We start from the raw sequence: 21,952 nt of genomic DNA, 5'->3' as shown, positions 1-21,952 counted from the left end.
TTCCACCCTCTTCGTTTAATTTCCTTTTCCTGCCTGTGACAGAAAGTAATGTTTAGCAGCAGTGGCAGCATGACACGAAACAGTCAGGACCACCTGTGGAATATGATGACAGGTCCTGAGTCTCCCAAAGCTCACAGATATTCATTGGCCTGGTGCTGAGTGGGGGTCATTTGAAGGGTTGGGGTCCTTTGAATGTCCCCCCCCCCCGCACCAAAGGGGCGGCAGGAAGCTCTATTGTGCCCATTTAGCTGACCTTCAGCCTTAGAGGGTGGGCCATACCCATTGAGGAGAGGCGGGGCATTTGAGGGCCGGGCCAGCCTATATTATTCTTTGGCCCCCCACAAATGACCCAGGCAGCTAGCATACCATTTATTGATAAATAGGTTCATCTAAACAAATTGCATTCACATTTTCATGCACTCGTATTGTACTTTATTGTTCAATTAATTAAAATCATTACAATATACTATCATTACAGTATGCTATAAAAGAGGAAAAAAGAAAGAGAAATTAAAAAAGACTCACTGAGTTTGCTTAAAACTTAAAAATCTTAAATCTTAAAAACAATTGTCCAAGCTGGAACTGAAGTGCTGGTATGTAGGGGTTGCTTCTGCAATTGGGGGCCCAGTTTGCGCGTCTTTTTAAGAGGGCCCTGTGCCCGATTAAAATGTTTAATTTGATGACTGGCCATTTAAAAGAACTGAATTTTCCTGGTTTTGGTGCCAGGTACCTGGATTAGCTTACTTATCTGGTTGTGAGAGGCCGGGAGAAAGTGAAAAGTTCAGACGGACCACGATGCAGGATAGTCTGACTGAAAAGTTACCTTTCCAGTCCAGCGCAAAGGTCTTGTATCAGCCTCTACCCAGAAACCCACAGTTATTGTCAGCTAGGTGTGTTTCTTGTGTCAAGCTTAGGTCTTAGGAACGTTGTGTCAAATACTTCATCACCACCCCTCTTTTCAGTTTGTTGCCAAGACTGTTAACATTCCAAGACATAATCTTAAGGGAGGTGCCTTCCCTTAGAGTAAGGGACTCAGGGGCTAGATGTAGGTAAATAGGATTTACAGATTCTAAAATACCGAATTTTACTGATTCGGTATTTTAGAATCGGTAAATGCTATGTAGTTAATAATTCGGTAAAAATTACCGAATCGTTAAGATTCGGTATTTACCGAATCGGTATTTACCGATTCGGCAATTGCCATTCATTCCTATGGGCCTCACAAATTCATCCTGACATTATTCAGTGCATTCACTCATTCAACATTAATTCTACGTGAAATCACTCACTTTATACTTTTACAGCATCTACTCATTTATCAAACCTTGCACTCACTCATTCATTCATGTTGAAAGGCAAATGCCTCATTGAAAGAATACAGCCTTTCCAATAGCAATGTTTTCCAGAAACCTTTCAGTCAAGGAGAAGAGGATGCCAAGCTGGTGGTTTTTTCCTGCAATCAGCTTGATTAGTCGCTTTATGATGGTTTATTACAGCAAACTGAGTAGTAAATGTAGCTTACAGAACAAAGGTCAGCAAAGTCTACCAATTAATAGCTGTCTACACACAGATATCTGTTAGCCTTACTCCTATTGTACCTCCACGGCAGTTGTACAGTGAGAACCACTAAAATGGATGACATAAGTAAGGGCCCAACTCACAAAGCCCATGGGTAAAATGTTGGAAATTTGCTCCCATGGTGCTATTCAACGTTTGGAGCAAATTTAGAGCTTCTTTAAAAATTACAAAGTATTACAGGAAATGTGTGACTGCCTTGAATTTGCTGGAGTAGTCCAAAGTGTAAAATGTAAACATGCTAATTTCCCACAACGTGAAATTTAGCATGTGTAAATCTTTGGTAAATGTTTAATACCCTATTTAATTCTATGTCCGTGAGAAAACGTTTTCCCTTTTAGCAACATTCAAAACTCTTTAAACATGCGGAGTGTTCTCTCCTTAACACCCCTGGCAGCACATTCACTGCTGTTCTTGGCAGGAGCAAAGTTGCCTTCGTTTATCAGGGGCAAGGTTTATGTGAATGCCGAAACATCAACACTGCTTGTGCAGGGCGGCCCGCCATGAAACGCCCACATTCCTGCCAAGATCCTAAACATGCAAGTCGGTAAGTACCACCCCATTAGTGGAATTGTAGCAGACATAAGTACACTTGCAAATTCTACCAATCGCACATTTTGTGAATCAGGATTCGGATTTAACTTTCAGAAACTGATTTTGTTTGTTCACACATACACATGCTGCTCTGTGAATTGAGTCTATGCAAGCGTGTGCAAAATCGTGCAATGATGCCCCCCATCCCCTGAAGTATGAGGAATATCAGGCAAAGCGCAAAACTATTAATACATTGCACAAAATAAATATTCGGTATACCAAGTGACAATTGTGCGGGATTTCACACTGGTGTTGTTTCTGATGTATTGCATAATTTACACAACGAAAATTGCCTGGATTTGTTCTTTTGGTATTTCGGTATGCACATCTACCTTTTAAGCTATATTTTACTAAAAGACTTAAAGAATGCAACTTCTTTAAAGGCGCTGCTGTCCTCCGGGGCAATCAATCTCAAGCATGTGTGTGCAAAAACTGCCTGCTGCAGTACTTCTGTTAAACTCAATCTCGGGTTAAGAATTAATTTTTACCTCCACTGACTTCCATTTTACAATTATAAAAAATCATTAGGAAAGATAAACTCGGCTTTATGAGTAACCTTATGTGTAAAAGAGTTCAAGTTTCATTGTGCTGACGTTTAGGAAAGCAAGTCGGGAGAGCAAGTCGGAAGAACCTGCAGAGCCAGGTAAGATTCATTTTCACGAATAACCATCATTTAATTCATTTTTCATACCTTCATGTACATTTAACAGGCAGCCAGGCCCGTGCTGTGAGTGCTGGGGTTTCCTTTATTGTAGTAGTCTTTAGTCAGACTCCCTTCAAAATCAGTTAAAAAAAAAATAGCGCCTTTACCTACACGAACAAACGGCCTGGCCTGTTATTAAATGATGTTGCTTTGAGTAGAAGTGAGTGAATTACTGGTGTGTACCCCCCCCCCCCCCCGACTTACCACTGAATTCCAGTTCTACTTTTGTTGTATACCCGACTTACTACGGAATTTCCTGGATAATAGAAAAACTGAGGTTCCGTGAAGGGAAATAATACTGATTTTGAGGCAAAGTCATTTGCAGGAACAGATGAATCGGTCTGACTCCTTTGCTGCATCAGGGCGAAATTCCTCGTGAGAACAATACTGAGAAAAATGAGTTACTCCATGAAAGAAATATGTTCTGGTCATAACTCTACACATCCTCTAGGGGGCTCCTTTAAGCCTAAATTCTATGCATTTTAGTGAGGTGTGGGTGTCACGGGCGTTCCTCAACGCAGTCTGCAGGGGGGCCTATCTCACACTATGCCACTGGAATAGTGTTGAAATCATAGAGAGCTTGGGAGCAAAGTCGCCAATCATGCTCAAAAGAAGAAACGTGACTTACCTTTTGCCACATAACTGGTAAGGTTAAATAGAAGGTCCTTGCATTAATCTTAGAAATCTATATTGTGCTTCTCTTTTCACTGCCCCATGTGTTTTACATTTTTTCTTTTTTTTCTATTTTAACCCCTTCCGCGCTGATGACGGAACCGCTCCGTCATCAGCCGCGGTAGCGCTGTGCTGATGACGGAGCGGTTCCGTCATGGCCCGCTCGACGCGCCTGCGCGGCGCGTTCTATTGAGCGGGCGGGGCCATGACGGAACCGCTCCGTCATGAGCACCGCTTAACCGAGGCTGGTGACGGAGCGGTTCCGTCACCAGCATGGGCGCGCCGCGCGTCCCCCCTGCCCCCTTAGCGCTGCGGCGGAATAGCCGCCGCAGCGAAGGTGTTAAGGAATTTTATATAGCGCAAACTTGACCCAAAGGTATCGGGTATCAGAGCCCTTTACATAGCACCTGTTGCATTACATGAGGACACATTCATTTTTTGTTAGGCACAGGGATTTACAAGCCCCATGCGCCACTTTTGCGTCACTTTTAACATGGGAAAAGTGAATCAAAAGTGGCGCAAGGGGCTTGTAAATCTGCCCCTAAGTGATTTGCCCAGAATCACAGGATGGTCAGCGCCATTGGCGAGACTCCGACCCGGTTCCCCAGAATCGAGGTGCACCGCCCTAGCCGTTAGGCCACCTACTCTCCCCAAATGCTCCCTTCTTCCTACGACGGAGCATGGGAGGTATGTACAAAATCGGACTTTCTACATTACCATAGCTTCTTACTTGAGTGTCCAAAGAGGTCAATCAAGGTCGCCCAGTAAGGCTAACAGTGGTGTCTGCAGTTATGATACCCCCATTCAAAATATTCCAAGGTCTAAGATTCACCTATCGAGGTATTTATTTGACTTGCCCTTAATCTGTGTCTCTTCATGCTACCAGTTTACCACATCTTGGGTAATAACATTGTACTAACACTTTTTTAAATCTTGTTTAACCTAGAAATGATTTGTCCTTTTATTTTTAAATATATACACAAACAAACACACCCACATATACACACACACCAACATACACAACACACACACACACACATTTTTTTAAAGTGTACACCTAATTTTTTACTGCAAAATATTGAATATATCGAACTTTGCTGAGCTTCAACTAACTAACTAACAAATATTGAATGTTAGGATGGGTTCCCACTCCTAAGACGAATTCATTACAAACAGTCAATGTTGCTTAGTCCCCCACCTATTTTTAGGGTTTGCTCCACAGTTTCTATAATGAAGGTTAGGTAGCTTAGGTGTCTGTCGCTGTCTGATTGGCCCTTTATGAAATGGATTAATTTGTTGTTTATGTAGGTTAGGGGATTGAGGTAATATTGTTACTGCGGGGTTTTTCAATTGAAAACAAACAAAAATGAAGGTGCCTCGTCTGGCTTTATTGTAGGTATTCTGGCATGGCAGCCCGTGAAAATTCTGGTGAACGTGGCTCACGTTACTGTAGCTTAATAGTGCAGTGCTGCTACTCCTTTTTACCTCAGTGACTAGCAAAAGTGGAAGTCTCAACCAATGTGAAAGTTTGGTTGAGTAGTACACTGGTCCCTCGCACCTTCTGGGCCCCAACAATGATAGCCAGTTAGAATAAGGAGGAAAAAAGTGAGAGCTATCCCCATGACCTAGTTTACATTAACTAACTTTTAATAAATCAGGGTGTTTAATGTCGCATTTTAAATTGTTTGCTTTTGTCTATTCTATGTTTATAATTGCTGCAATATTATTGTTGCTAACAAATGTTATATTAATTTTAATATTTTTTGTATAGAATGCTTTTATGGTTTCAATTAACCGAATAAAGTACTTTTGACTGACTGACTGACTGATAGCAAGGCCCCACCTTTACCTCAACCCTACATCATTTATTTACACTCAGCACCACAGAATCTCATTTCACATCACCCCCAGTACACCATACATTAATCACCCACTGTGGTATTACAACAATACTCATTTCATTATTTAATTTTTCTGAACATCAGCTACCATTTTACCACTTAGCATCCCTGCACTACAGTCAGTGAGGTACACTTTATTAACAGGTGTGTGTGTGTATGTAGGGTGTATTGCTGTTTTTCTCTATAATTCAGGTTCAACATTTTTAATGCTCAACTTTCCCAACGTTGCAGTGCTCAGGATGCTTGAGGTGGTTGCGTTGGGGTGCTGTCCCTTTGTGTTGTTATTGAAATGCAGTGTGGGAGTCACCTCACCTTTACTTCAATACTTGAAGTGTTGCCCTGCCCACATTAGTCCAGGTCACAGCACATTACCGAGAACTGAAGTGATCCGTCAGGACCCAGCTGAGAGCGCCCTGTCAGCAGGTGTTAGCAATCAGCTTTATTCCTTGCACCTTTGTCCTCCCTTTTCATATCAGTAAACATAGCAGGTCTTAGGAAAAAGGTTAGAGGTGTGCACAGGAACCACTGCTGAATTAGCCTAGTCAGGCTCTATTTGTGTATGTTGGAGTGCAGTCATTAGGGGCCACATTTATGAGGAATTGGCATAGGGCAGCGCCGCAAGTCTTCTTGCTGCGCTGCCCTACGTCAATGTGAAAGGGCAGGAATGCACTGTATTTATGAAATACAGAGCATTCCTGTCCTTTCCTCCTGCGCTGGCACATAATTTGGTCCCTAACACAAACGTAGGCACCCTTGCACCATGGTGTAAGGGAGCCTCTGTTGCAGGCAGGATTGTTTCGGTGCAGGAAGGGCCACCTTGCTGCACAGAAACATTTCAGAGAGGCTTTTGTCTCTTTCCATGAGTGCTGCAGAAGGAAAAGAAAAGAAAGAGGAAAAAACAAGGAGAAATAAACACATTTTTTCTTGTTATGCCTGCTCTGGGGAGGAGTATGGTTTTGTCCCTGCCCCAGGTTTTTGTGATTAGGTAAATCTGGGAAAGCGTGAAAATCTAAAGGTGTTGCGTGGGAAAACCCACCACTTGAATGCCTCCTTGCAATGATTCATCTTAATCCATATGTAGGAGGCCATGCAAAGTCACACAGAGTGGCTTTGCGTCATCTCATAGATATGATTGAGAGGCTTGCGCTGCTGGAGCACCAAAAAAAGTGATGCTCCAGTGGCGCAAGCCTCTCATAAATAAGTCGCTATGGGCCATATATATCAAGTGGTTGTGCATTGTGCCACCTTAAGAGACCCCTCACCACACTCATGAAAACTTCCATTGCAGGATGCGTGACATGGTGCAGAGAAAAGTAAAGACACGACTTGGGACACCTCCTGCGTGCTACGCCTTGCAGACACTGCATGCAATATATGGGTGCATTATATAACATGTGAGGAAATATCTGCATGAGCAAATATGAAGAAAATGAGTAGAAATATGAGTAAAAGAAGCGAGCACTGAGGTCCAGCTGTGGACGTTTTGGCTCCAAACCCTGCCTGCCTGCACCTGCCCCTACATAGTGACAAACCAACTGATCCTGCTGCTGTGCATCTGCCAATACCCCTGATGGACTGCCAACACTTCGCAAAGTGCCAGCAAACCTCCCTCTGAGTAGCAAAGCTTCTCCCCTGCAGCTTGCAGGCACCAAACAGCAAAGTCCAGTCCACCGTTCTGCCACTCCCCAGTCTCACCGGCACAACAGCCACCCAGGAAGAGGTCGCCATGCTCCAGGAGGTCAGATCCATCTCTCTACTAAGTGAGAAGACACCAGGGCCAACCGGAGCCGTACAGCACCAATACGTGGGTTACCAGACCACTTGCAGCAATCAAAGACTGTTGGGGTCTAATCCGGACCCCCATTTACTCCAAGACTGAACAGTCATTGAGGGAAATTTGCACAACTGAGACCCACTTCTAGAGTGGCTCAGCTGTCCTGATTTTGTTGCCTCAACTGGCGAGACCAAAAACCGTGAATGCCTGTGATTCACAAGCCCATGCTATCTAACCACTCTGCACCCAAGCATCCTAGCCTGGGTTCCCAAGAACCAACTGTGTTTATTTTCTCCTAGACCCAGACTCCCATTGGGAGCTCTCAGACTAGTCCCCAAGTTCCCCTCAACAGCCTGATTCTAGGTGGCCCCCTCTCTTCTTTGGTGTAGCATGCAGAGCTACCAACCCAACCATCACCTTTGACCCTGGACACTTCAGGGCAGTAACAGTCTAATGACTGGTGGTTATTTGGACTTTGGCCCCCTAGCATCTGAAGTCCTGGAGGGGACCCAGGGAAACCGTTTGCAAGTAACTGTATGCAGTATAGGCTTTTTCTCCCATAAGGAAGCATTACTGCATAAAGACGCATTAAAGTGTGCTTTTTATTTACCTGTGAAAATCAATGTCTTGAAAACTACTCACTTGATGACGAAGTTCTTTGTGTTAAAAATTAAATAAAAATATGTAATTTTCTAAAATGTTCTCGGAGTTATCCTTTAGTGTGTCTCATGTATTGCCTCTGTGAGCGCAACACATGTTCAGCACTACTCTCCGATAAGCCTAAACTGCTTGCCCACACTACCTCAAAAAGAAAGCATTTGGGTTTGTTATCTGTGGCTCTGTAAACCAATACAGGTTGCCTCTATTCTCTGCACAGTGTACCTCATTGGTGTACCCTATGTAGAGAGCCAACTTCCTACACATGACATACAAAACAAGTTAGTAGTATGTGTGTGTACACACGTCAGTCCCTTCTCAATGGTGTGTGTGCTTTTGAACTCTGCATTTAGATTTGGGTATGAGTTTGAGTATACATGTGGGTGTGTGCATGTGCTGTATTTGTTCTACTGAGGAACTGTGGGGTTTGTGTGTGCTTTTGAACAAGCAGCACTGGTGCATCATAAGAGGAGTGTCTGTTTATGATTTATTTATATTTGTGAAAGTTTGCGAGTGACTAAACGTGGTATCTATACCTGCGCGTGTACATATGTAGTTTAGAGTCTGCATGTGAGTGTACTAGCATGAGGCATGAGAGTGCTTGAGATTATGGAAGTCATACTAATGCGGCAGCGAGATTCGTTCTTGATCTACCTAAACGTGCCTCTGTCACCGAAGCCCGAAAGCAGCTTCACTGGCTCCCTGTTGAGGATCGGATCCTTTTTAAATCCATGTGTATGGTGTATAAAGCTTTAGCTAAATCTAGCCCTACAGGCATTGGATCGATCCTATCTCAGTACAACCCTGGCAGAAATCTCCGTTCCACTCAGAAGCTTCTTCTCTCTGTACCTCGTGTTAGAAAAGCAAGATGGGGAGGCAAGGCCTTTTCTAACTTGGCCCCCAAATGGTGGAATGCTCTCCCTTTGGAAGTAAGGTCCCGCCCCACTCTACAAGCTTTTAGATCTGCTCTAAAGACCCACCTTTTCACACGTGCATACCCTTAGTGGCGCTCTGCAATCTTTTGATCTGTTTTGATAGGCGCCTTGACACCTTCGGGTTTTGTTTGCGCGATACAAGTCGCTTAATAAAATAAAATAAATAAATACTACATGAGCATGGATGAAAAAGTGTGTGAATTACTGAGTGTGAACAAGTGTGCATGATTAAGTGTGGAAGCCAGTTACAGCAAGTGCAACTGAGTGCCAGGATGTATTACTAAGCTCAAATTGGCATGTCTGTGTGTGGCCTGGCTGGTGATCTTCATGGAGAGGCTTTTGGCCTAGCCATGAATCGGCTTTACTGTGCACAACAAAGGCCGAACATGGATTGCAAACTGTGGCCAACTGCAAGTGCTATGGCAGTCTAGCCATCATACAACTGGAGGAGCGCCGTTAAGACTCCATCCCTTACACTTCAATGTGCCATTTGAATTTATATTTGCCATTATATCCAATGTGCCTTAATAAGATTAACGTGTGTGAACATATAGTGAAGCATTAATGTGAGTGAGCATTAATGAAATGTAACCATTGAGAAACTGAAGCTTATAAACATGTGCACTAATGCTCAGTTTAAGATGAATATGTATTCTGTATTCACGTTGCATTTTAGAGTTTAAGTGACATTTACTTTTGGCCTGTATGTGCACATGTATAATCATGTATTGGAAGTGTGCGTTTAAATGTTTAGTTAAAGTTAGCCTGACCAAAGAAAGACCTTGTGATTTTAAAATATGATTTGCTTGGTTAGAGTGTTTTTTTCTTTTGCAGGTGCATTCTCAAGGATTCATTAGCTAGAGAAAATGAATATTGTTGTCTGTACTAGTTTCTCTTTATGTTCAAGACATTACCATTATTAGTTGTTTAATAATGAGGAGCAATTCAGAGTAAATGAGGAGGGAGAAGAAAAATCATATAAAACACCTGACCATTGCATGATGTTTACATAATTGTGGTACATACAATTGTTGACGTTAAAATACATAAAATAACAATAGACGTAACCCCAACTCTCAGGATGTAACAAAAACATGTGTCGTTGAGCCATGGCAGAGTATAGGACTGGATGAGATGAAACATATGTAATTGCAACGTGTACACATCTCAACAAGGGTTCCTGATGTGGTGTCGAAGAAGAAAGGGGGATAGAGAGGACAGGGGAGAGAAGAGGAATCATGTGATACCGTGCATGGGAGGTATCAAGGATTTAAATGTTGCTAGTAAGATATTGGATGAGTGGCCAGGAGGAGATTGAGGGATTTCACTTTCAAAGGATGTGTTGCAGATAAAAAGGTCAAGTGTACCCCAAATACATTAGGAGGTTGCTAGGTAACCTCTGTTATGCGATTGGGATATGTGCGTGCTCTGTAGATAGGTTACCCAGGGCCAACAGGTATGATAGGGTACGCTATTAGTAGATTTCCAGTCAAGCAGTATTATCTTAATAGCGATGGTGAGCAAAGATCAAGGAGGGAAAGGTGCAATTGCAGAAGGATCAATGGGGGATCGGCTAGCTGATGAAAAGTAGGAATATCAGGAGGGATAGTGGAATAGTTGTTCCAAAAATATTTTATATAACTGTCAAGACACATACCGCTAGTAGGGTTGTAGCTGAGGGGAAGAGAAAACATATGTTCTTTGTTGCCGGGGGACGAGTCACTTGTCCAGCATGTATTAGAATCCTTCAGGTTTAACCAAAACAGTTTTGCCGGGGTCCAAAATACGAGATGAGCTGAAAAAACATCTGGTCTGGGTTAGGGTGGAATCAGTTTGTGTTGAAGTAGTTGTGATCCTACTTTGGACTAAGTGTCCATGTCCGGTGGGGCAAGGTTGTTGTCTGTACTAGTTTCTTGAAAGTAAGGACCAAGAAGAGAAATCTTGGCAGGAAGCGTAAAGACCTAATGACCTCCTATTCATTGTGTATCAAGAATGGATGAATGATCATGGTCGCAGCAACTGTCCAAGTTCTGTGTGATGGGAAAGTCTAGTAATGTTGCAAATGCACAACATGAGGATGGAGATGATTGGTCTCTGGAGGGGTGGAAAGAGATATGATTGTTGCTGAATTTTCCGTCTGTTTTAATTAGTGTTCAAAATTAGAGATGAGAGCAGATTGTCTTAGACTTTGAAGGGATATAGACCTTCTGCTTCCTTTATTCTTTCAAGTGTGAAGCTTTCTGCTCAAAACATATTCCAATGCTGGGAGACTTTTACTGGAGTCTTCACTATGCTGACACCCTTCCTCATTTCCACATTTTCTTGAGACCATATTCTAGGAACCATCCTTATGCTAACTTAGATCCCTGTTTAGATTACTTAAAACAAATATTCATCTTTGAGAGAGAGAGAATCAGAGTTTCTTTAAGGAACACATATTTCTAGTTCTCAGTTTCTGTATTACTGTGGCTGTGATTAATTTGTATCTTATCTTACTGAGACTGAACCGATTGCGATATTTCAGTTTGCCAGTTGTAATCCTGCAACTTTTTAACATTCTTCTGACATGCCCATAGATTGGATTGATTATTATTTGGAAATGAAATACTTAACTTTGATTATTGATTCCTGGTTCATATTATGGGCCAAATAGGCTTCACAAAAGTTGAATTGTTTCACCAGTCTTAACTCTCATTTCATCTCAGTCAATTTAAAAAGATACATCAACTGAGAGATTGTAAATCACACTTCTGCATGCTCTCACAACTATGAGCTACAGGACAAAAAAATAGCGTTGAACATGAAGTGATAGTGGTACACCATTGGCCATAACACAGTACAGCACAGGTCAATACAGTAAGCAGCCATTACAAGGAGATCAGTGAATAGTACAATCACAATTCTTCCGATTACATATCAGCAGGCTGTAGTCACAATATAGAACAATAGCTAATACACAATAGCACAGAGCTACTGTACCTCAGGGTCGGACTGGCCACCAGGGCAGGCAGGCAGTTCCTAATGGACTGGTCTGACAGACAATGGGTGGTCCTGTTTTTTTAGCAGTTTTTGGGCCTGTTTTCTGGTCAGGTGGGCTGGGTTTCACTGATAATTTCTTAAATATCACAACACACATTGCCTGCAGCAAATACAAATGTATGCAATCTCCCATACCGGGCAAAATTGCCATATCTTTACAAGTTCAAATCTAACCCGATTTGCAATTGTGGGCCACTTTGTTTAACTATCTGTCAATGGGGGCCACTTTAAATTTTGTGCCCGGGCCTATTCCGTATCCCAGTCCGACACTGATTGAATGCATATTTAAGTCTTCTGGTAGTTTGTAGATACCAAGGCGATCAAGTGTCTGATACAACATTCTCGGCTACTCAGGTGAAGGTAGCATGTTACTCCTCTCCCCAGGGACTCTTGTTCCGCACTCATAGTCAAGTAAATGGTGAAGCAGATATATATTCCTAGACTGAGAATAACAACCATTAAATCCCTGCATCTCTCAAGTTGCTCCTTACAATACACAAAATCTTCAATCCAGCACTTTATTTGAAGGGTAGAAGTTCTTGCCCTTGTGTAATGCCCCCATACTTTGACAGTAAAAACATATGGGCCATTAGGTATCTCATCCAAGCAATGTAAGCTCTTGTAGACGAAACTCTGAAATGCATCATTGACTGACTCTAGACCCCAGTGTTGACTGCACAGAGGAGACATGGACAAGGGACAAAGGACTCCTTGTGCTGACAAATATAATTATGGCTGTAAGATTGCTCCTCGTAGACAGGAAGCCATGTTTTCAATCAATGGGTTTGAATTTTGCAAATAATCACTAACAAAGAATACAAGACCAGACAGCACATATGTGTTAAAAGCAAGCTCATGACTTGAAATACGCTGTCCCACTTGTGGCGAAGTGATAAACCAGCCCTTGTGACCATTTACGGGCCTGTGAGTCCACCATTACTGCAAATAATACTGGAGTGCTACACACATATGCTAACATGTTAAAGCTGTAATGAGGGGAATTTTTCAATAAAACTGTGCTATTCTGTTATTTCGTTGGGCAGCACGCAAATCTCAAGAACACAAAAAGGGAGTGATAAACATGGTTCAACAAAGAGTGCAGGAACTCTTGCATCCAATTTAGCCAAACCAATAAAACCAAAAGACAGTGGGTAAATTAGAATGACAAGGAAGAGTAATACGTCAGCCTTACAAAAAGAGAGAGGTATGAATCCTGCTGGCAGTCAATAAAAGAAGCTTGTGCTGCCAGAGACTCAAAATAGTTTTGGTCAGTGATTGCATGCAGCAATGAAGTAGGGGCTCCACCTCCCCCAAACCATATCTTGGCTTCAACCTGGTACAACAATTTTAAAAAACTTTGCCGAGACTCTGACACATCACCACTGGTGGGAGTTGTCAAGGAACCATCTGAGATCCCTGGTAGTGACCTCTTATCTCTGGGAGATATTAAGGCCTCTGTTGGCTGAAAAGTGCAGGTAAAATCCCCAGGTCCTGATGGTATACCGGGGGGGGGGGGGCTCTTTCTATACGACAACCTTAGTTGGTCTTGTTTCTTCTTGCTACTTTCAAATGCCATGGCAAGAGGTGCCCCGATCCCAGGGTCCTGGAGAGGGGCTGAGGTGGCACCCTCATATAACAAGCATTAGAAATGCAATCGGGCTCGGATTTATTTGAGTTTGAGCTAATGGCATTGTAAATGCCAATGTATTGTTGCTATGTGTTATGGAATGTGTTCATGTGGTGTGTACTGCCAGTGATCTCCTTGTGAGTGTGAGAATATTGCACCGTTACTGCCTGTGATGTCCTTCTTGTGAGTGTGAGGAGCTTGCACCTCTGCTGCCTGTGGTCTCCTTGTGAGTGCAAGAAGATTGCACTGCTGCTGCCTGTGATGTCGTTCTTGTGAGTGTGAGAAGCTTGCACCACTGCTGCTTGTGATGTCCTTGTGAGTGGGAGAAGCTTGCACCTCAGCTGCCTGTGGTCTCCTTGTGAGTGTAAGAAGCTTGCACAGCTGCTGCCTGTGATGTCCTTCGTGCGAGTGTGAGAAGCTTGCACCGCTGCTGCCTGTGAGTATGAGAAAGATTGCATTGAGCATCTCTGTGCTGTGCCTGTTCTTTGTAAGGGACTCTTGCTCTGTTGCTGCTGCTGCCTTGGCACAGTACCTGCTGTGAGTGTGTAAGGGAAGCTTGCACCACTGCTGCTTGTGATGTCGTTCTTGCGAGTGTGAGAAGCTTGCACCTCTGCTGCCTGTGGCCTCCTTGTGAGTGTAAGAAGCTTGCACTGCTGCTGCCTGTGATGTTGTTCTTGTGAGTATGAGAAGCTTGCACCGCTGCTGCTTGTGATGTCCTTCTTGTGAGTGGGAGAAGCTTGCACCTCAGCTGCCTGTGGTCTCCTTGTGAGTGTAAGAAGCTTGCACAGCTGCTGCCTGTGATGTCCTTCTTGTGAGTGTGAGAAACTTGCACCGCTGCTGCCTGTGAGTATGAGAAGATTGCATTGTGCATCTCTGTGCTGTTCCTGTTCTTTGTAAGGGACTCTTGCTCTGTTGCTGCTGCTGCCTTGGCACAGTACCTGCTGTCAGTGTGTAAGGGAAGCTTGCACCACTGCTGCTTGTGATGTATTTCTTGCGAGTGTGAGAAGCTTCAACCTCTGCTGCTTGTGGTCTCCTCGTGAGTGTAAGAAGCTTGCACTGCTGCTGCCTGTGATGTCGTTCTTGTGAGTGTGAGAAGCTTGCACCGCTGCTGCTTGTGATGTCCTTCTTGTGAGTGGGAGAAGCTTGCACCTCAGCTGCCTGTGGTCTCCTTGTGAGTGTAAGATGCTTGCACAGCTGCTGCCTGTGATGTACTACTCACTACTCTACTCTACTCACTACTCTGCACTCACTACTCACTACTCTGCACTCACTACTCACTACTCTACTCACTACTCTAGTCACTACTCTGCACTCACTACTCTACTCACTACTCTACTCACGACTCACTACTCTACTCACTACTCTACTGACTACTCTACTCACTAGTCTACTCACTACTCACTACTCTGCACTCACTACTCACTACTCACTACTCTACTCACTACTCATTACTCTGCACTCACTACTTTACTCACTACTCTACTCTACTCACCTCACTACTCTACTCACTACTAACTACTCAACTCACTACTCTACTCACTACTCTGCACTCACTACTCACTACTCACCTCACTACACTACTCACTACTCTCTTCTCACTACTCACTACTCTGCACTCACTACTTTACTCACTACTCTACTCTACTCACCTCACTACTCTACTCACTACTCACTACTCTGCACTCACTACTCACTACTCACCTCACTACTCTATTCACTACTCACTACTCTACTCACTACTCACTACTCTACTCACTACTCTACTCACTACTCTACTCACTACTCACTACTCTACTCACTACTCTGCACTCACAACTCACTACTCTAGTCACTACTCTGCACTCACTACTCACTACTCTACTCACTTCTCACTACCCTACTCACTACTCTGCACTCACTACTCACTACTCTACTCACTACTCACTACTCTACTCTCTACTCACTACTCTACTACTCTACTCTCTACTCTACTCACTACTCTACTCTCTACTCTACTCACTACTCTACTCCCTACTCTACTCACTACTCTACTCACTACTCTACTCACTACTCACTACTCTACACACTACTCTGCACTCACATCTCACATCACATACGACTTGAAAGCGCTGCAACAAAAGATGTTACAGTTAACCAATGAATTGGTACGCAGTTTACATACATAGGAAGGATGGACATTTACGTTGGCTTTGCTTGTTCTTCCTATCAAAACCGATGTTCGCAGCAAGAGTTTAACTCAGTGAGACATCTTGCTGTACATTATGCATGTTAGTGCTTACAAACTACTGTATTCAAACTACGTTTTGAAGTGTTCTGCTCTGCAGTGCCCTGTATGACCTCTGAGCCCTCCATTGCCATTTGACCCGCACTAAAGTGCACAGGTGCACATCCCCTCCCTGGCCCCGGGCCTGGGTTATTGCCCTGTGTCCTTTATGTGCTGCGTACAAGTGCCTAGATCTGCTTGCGTCCGTTCTGCCGTGCCATGAATAGGCGCTGGAAGGAAGCGTGTCACCTCTACATTCATTGTGTAACAGTTTGTTCTAGCCTAGGCAGCAGTGTAGCTCACTGTATGTCTTGTGCTGTGTCATGCTGCACTGCATTCTGCAGCATTGTCTCCCATCTCATTGTCTCGCCTAGCCGGCTTTTCAAGTTTTGGTTATCCATTTGTTGTTGAAAGTGATTCTCCCCGCCAAACCTCACAGGTTATTTGTTCGTCGCTGCATATTTGTTCTAGTGCGGAGAAGGGATGTTCTTGTGCAAGATCCTTGTCGATAACACCTACATCCGGTCTTCGTCCGGCTTTCCAGTTCTGCATCTGCAGTCAATGCTATTGGTCTTTGTCTGTCTTTTAGTTTTCCCAACTCTACTTTAATGATAATCAGCATTTCATCTCGCCACCGTTAGAAACATAGTTGGTCTCGTTCATTATGCAAATATCCAGTTTTCTGTGTTTCATGCAGCCGCAGCCCGGTCAGCTTGGCCTACCCCAGGTGACAGGAGAGGGGGGGAGGGGGAGGGGGAGGATGGAGGGGGGTTGAGGGGGGAGGAGGTGGGGGGGAACTGGAGCACTCTCAACCCAATGGGCTTTGCATTATTTCTTTGGTGTTTTTTTAGCTGATCTGAGCCATAGTTTTCATCCGTTTATAGTGCCTGGTGCGTTTCTCAGTGAAAAGATTTGTTGTAGTTATTAGTTTTCACAGGTGCTCGGTGTGAGCTGCTATAACGCATATTTACGTGCTCCGACTTAAAACATTTTTTCCTTGTAATCCCCGCTAGAAATGTCCTGGCCTTTTTGACATAATCCGCGAACTCCTTTTGGCCCGTGTTTTGGCAAGATAAGAGTGTTCCTGCTCAAAATAGTGTGTTATAAGAATACATAATCCTTGTATCCCACCTTCTTAAAGATTGATGGAGTTTTGGCAGCGCAAATCACGAACAGCTTGGATCCGTGTGCTGTTTTGTGTTTACACAGGCGCTCCTCGCATTGTGATGCTTTACAATTTCAGCTTGCCAAACCGGTGCAGACTAGAGCGCCTCGCAGTTCGGTGCTTCTGCTGCCGCTGCCCTGCGCGTGCCCATTACCCAGTGCGGATGGGCTCGGGGGCCATACGGGAGCACAGCGGCGCTGCTGCTGCCACTTGCACGTCCCCATAAACTGCAGAGAGCACCGCAGCACATCTACTGCTCCTGGCACGTGCCCATAAACTACACACTAAATCAGGCGGGGAGACGGGGGGTGAGCCAGAGAGCGGCAGAGCAGCTCCCCGGGCCGGCAGGAAGGAGCCGCACACGGCGTCTATGCCTGTGTGCACGTGAGGAGGACGCGCGCCAGACAAACACACTGCTAGATGGTGAACGCGCGCACACCATCTGGAATGCATTACACGGCCACCCTGACAGCTCCTAATTATAATTAATGTACTTCTTTGCGCGAGCACGAACGAAATATGCCCAAGATGGCGGAACAAAACTACATTTACCCTATCACTTCAAGCCTATTAAAACGACAACACAACGAAGACGAATCACTGGCCAGATGACAGAACACGCAAAGGAATGTGTGGAATTTGTCTCGGCCAAAGCCCTAGGAGATACTTCTTTTTTTTCTTCTTTAACATTAGTTCTCGAAGCTCCTCCCACTTCCAGTGGGGAGGAGTCCGAGCCCTAAAAAGGGGACAGAGAACAACCGAGCACCTACAGGCCTATCAGCTTAATAGAAGCAATACAAAAAAGTATTTTGTCGAGCCCTTCTGCAAAACATACAGGCTTGGGCTGATGAAAAAGCTATTTCATCACTGTACCAAGCATGTTTCAGAGAAAATATAGGAATAATAGATCAGATTCTCTGCTTTCTCCTTCTATATTGGAAAGTTGTGGTCATTGGTAAGGGCAGTTTGTATATTGCCTTCATTGACCTAAAGTTGGCTTTTGACTTAGTACCTAGACAGAAGCTATGGCAAGTCCTTAGGAAAATGGGAATCCCAACCGAACTAGGCGTAAAATTATCCGAGAACATGAGATGGAAACCCCAGGTACCAAAGGCGGCCCTGAAGTACAAGCAGATATCAGGGGCCCTGAGGAAAGAACACCCCTTCTCGACAAGTAAACCGGTTTACAATCTAAAAGCAGTTGGTTCTGCTTTGTATGGGTCAGAATTATGGGGTTTCGACAAATTAGAGAGCTCAAGAGATCAGCACATACATTCCCAAGAAGTTTAGTGATGTTGGCCCAGAACAACCCGTTTCATCCCCTTATGTTAGATATGGGAAGACAATCTATCACCGACATAGCCTAGCTTCGCCCATTGCTATTTTGGGCTTGAATTAGGTCGACCCCGGAACTCTCCTCATATGCTGATGCTATGGCGGATGTAGTCCGCCTGGATACCGGTAAAAATATCAGTTTGGCTGGGCAATATAAGGGGGCCCTAATAGACATAGGGTTGCATGGTGCCTGGGACAACTCAAATCCATCTTTGCTCCAAAAAAAGCTTAGTAAAGAAGCACTACTGGGACAGGGTTACACAGGTAGGTTGCCAGAGATCTTCTTGGGGGAAGCTAACAATAGAATTTAGACTCCACAAACAGATCAGCTTCTTGGAGCCTTACCTTGACTTAATACAAACACCACATGACAGAATTCAGATTAGATTTGGCTCCCTCCCTCTGAATTACTTCCAACGTAGATGGCACAGCAATGTACCAACATTGGCAAATTGTCCGTGTCATGATTGCTTGCCCAACTTAGGCATGGTCTAGATCAAAATGGCTAAAATCGATTTGCAAACAAATGGGAACATGCAACTATCAGGAGGCCATGCCAATCTTTAAATCAGACACAACACCACTGTATGCCTGTGCTGTTGCTAAATTTCTCAGTCACATGTGGGGTATTCAGAAAAGGCTCCAAGGCGGAAAACTATGGTGGGGGTCAGTATCATTTAGATACACTTTGCATATCGTCTTACCGTGCTCTCATTATAATCTTGTTTCCTACACAAGCAATAGGTCTGGGTTCAAATTGAGAGGCATCTACGTGTATTATTGTAGCACTGACTCAACTTGAACATTTTAGTGTGGTTGGTCTGTAATACAGAAATTGAACCAACCAAGGAGATGTTAACAAGAATAATTTATTAATGCAACATTGAGGCATATATGTATTTTACATTTTTATTGTATTTCTTTTTTTAAATTCGCAAACGTTTGGATTTTATATTCATTTATTGCTGCTATCTATTTGAAGTCAAATATTGTGATTTTATATATTTGTCATTGGTGTTAAATTGTGATTGTGGAAACGTTTATGGCATGTATGCCAAAAGAAAGTATATTTTCCTCACTGGCTATTCTGTTATAATATTTGTTCCTACCCTCATAAGGCCCGAAAGCACTTTCAGGAAGGATCAGTAAGAAGCTACTCAAATGATAATGCCTGGTTGGAAGAGTCCTGATTTGAGATGTAGCCTAAGAATAGAAGGTTCTAGGTTTTGAATGTAATTCAGGGGTGTTCTCTGATCATGGTATATATATATATATATATATAGATATATATATGTATATCTATATATATATATATATATAGATATATATATATATATATATATAAATATATATATATATATCTATATCTATATATATACACATATATATATATATATGTATGTATATATATATATATATGTATATATATATATATATATATATATATGTATATATATATATATATAAAGTAAACCACAAGGACACAGCGGGGAATGCTTTGGAAGCTCTTTTTTCACCGGTTCAGCAGTGCACAATGCATTTCGGCTTGTCCCCCTTCCTCAGGTGCTGCTAATACCCCGCGTTCACCTACTCCCTCCTTTTGAATTTACTCAGGCACTCCCATTTGTGGGAGCTCAGCTGACCCAACTGCACGGGGAACAAAGCAGTCTAATGGGAGCCTACGACTCCCAGCATGCATCACGAAGGTAAGTGCAGCAGCTGGATCGATGTAACTTCAGTAAGCGCTGTGTTGTGCCAAGAAAATGAAGGGGGCTGTGTGCCAACTGGCGATTGCGTGCTGAATGGTGCTGAGAGCTCCATCCGGTCCCCAACGCCCCAGCCCCAACGTGGAAACAGACCTGGCTGTGAGGCAAGCAGTAATCTCACCCGCCTCCCTGAGCAGTCACAGGCTGCCAAAGCAGCAGCCACAGGCTTGGTTCCTTGTCGAGGCGGTCCTGGAAAATTCAATCCCTCGAAAAACACAGTCCATTGCCAACTATTTCCAGGACTCTTTGCAGGGCAGATTCTCGCTTCGCATAGTTGGCCACCGCTACAAATACCTCCAACAGGCCACTCCTCAACGTAAATTACAAGGACACAGCGGGGAATACTTTGGAAGCTCTTTATTCACCGGCACAGCAGTGCACAATATGTGTGTATATATATATATATATATATATATATATATAGACACACATTTTTAAAAGGCACATAGATGTGGAGTCAAGAACAGTAAATCTATACATGCCTCTGTGCACTTATCTTCTTGATATTTTGGTTTTCAATATTTTTCTTCACAATATTGTAACTGCTCCATAGTCCTTACACGATATTCTGAACTACAGCAAACAGATAAAGAGCCAGTTTTCGTTTTTAAAATGGGGTATGATCAATACTTGGGACATTCTAGACCTCATGGGGCAGATTTACAAGCCTCTTGCGCCACCGGTACGTCACTTTTCGTGACACACCGGCGGGGTATTTATCTACCCCATATTTACAAGGAAAAGGAAAAGCCACCCTGCAGGACTTTTCCTGTCCTTGTAAATACAGCCCCTTTACACGCAACACTTTGCGTGAAAGGGGCGTTTCATGGGTGTTGCTGTGGGTGAACCTGACACATTTCCAGAATTACGAGTAATCGTAAACCTGGGAATGCATTAGAATGCTACGCCACCCTAGGGGTGGCGTAGCGAGGCGCAACGAGGAGAATTTTTTTCATTTCTCCTTGTTTTTTCCTCTTTCAATGCGTGCTGCATTCTACAGCACACATTGAAAGAGGAAAATGCCTGTAGTTATTGTTTTTGTGCAGGAAGGTGCCCCTTCCTGCACAAAAACAATCTCCCCATGACGCAGGAATCCTTGCACAAGGTGCCTGCGCTGGCGCATGGCAGCTGTTTGTGCACCAGTGCAGGGGAGATCACAGGAATGCAACATATTATTGTAAATATGTTGCAATCCTGTCCTTTGAAATTGCCGCAGCGTGGCGCAGCCAAAGAGCTTGCGGTGCCCCACTGCGGCTCTTTCTTGTAGAACTACCCCCAGGTTCCTACTTTGACCATAGATTCTGAGCTTCAATTGAGGGAATATTTGTTGTTACCCATGGGCAATACAGTGAACAATGTAGAGTTCTTTGAAGGAAATTTTTCCTAGCCTTTCCAGAACGGATGTATGTCGTTACTACATGCTTTTACAACGCATGCCTTTACAACGCAACTTTTACAATGCAAGTCGTTACAACGACTTGCGTTGGGGGGCGCTGGATAGTGAATAGTTTAATTTACTATTCCAACTCCAGTCCCCGTGGATAGTAGGGAAGGTTTTGGATAGTAAATTAAACTATTCCCTATCCTACAGCGCCCCCCAGCGCAAGTCGTTGCAACAACTTGCGTTGTAAAAGTTGCGTGGTAAAGGTAGTGCGTACTAAAAGTTGCGTTGACGCACACCAGAGTTCCTGTTCTTTAATACAACAGATTCGACCTCACACTGCACCCTTTTTTAATAGTACCAGCCAGAGTTTAAAATACATTTGTCCATATACTCATGTGCCAGGTACTTTTTAAATGTTCACTATATCCCACCACTCACTTGCAATAACACCCCACACACATGCACCACATATAGTCAATAACTATAAGTGCTCCCGCGTATTCGTTGGTCGCAGCACGCCGCATCCCGTTAGAGGGGTGCGAAGACCCCAATGATGAAGCAT

At 43.7% G+C, this 21,952-nt stretch overlaps 1 protein-coding gene across 5 annotated transcripts in view; it reads left to right on the top strand.

Annotated features, from left to right (window-relative positions):
* Positions 1-21,952, top strand: part of LOC144829072 (beta-Ala-His dipeptidase-like) — a 392,817-nt gene that overhangs the window by 37,534 nt on the left and 333,331 nt on the right. The window contains exon 1 of one of the 5 annotated variants that reach the window (XM_078687839.1): positions 2,688-2,812. The exons of the other annotated variants lie outside the window; for them this stretch is intronic. The gene's annotated coding sequence lies outside the window, so the exon portion shown is untranslated. Of the gene's footprint in view, positions 1-2,687; positions 2,813-21,952 lie in introns of those variants that run through there. 5 annotated transcript variants of the gene reach the window in all.

This window comes from Lissotriton helveticus, chromosome 4_1, assembly GCF_964261635.1.
Source record: "Lissotriton helveticus chromosome 4_1, aLisHel1.1, whole genome shotgun sequence".
NCBI lineage: Eukaryota > Metazoa > Chordata > Amphibia > Caudata > Salamandridae > Lissotriton > Lissotriton helveticus.
Note: the sequence above shows the minus strand (reverse complement) of the source record. Positions and strands in the feature narration are given on the sequence as shown.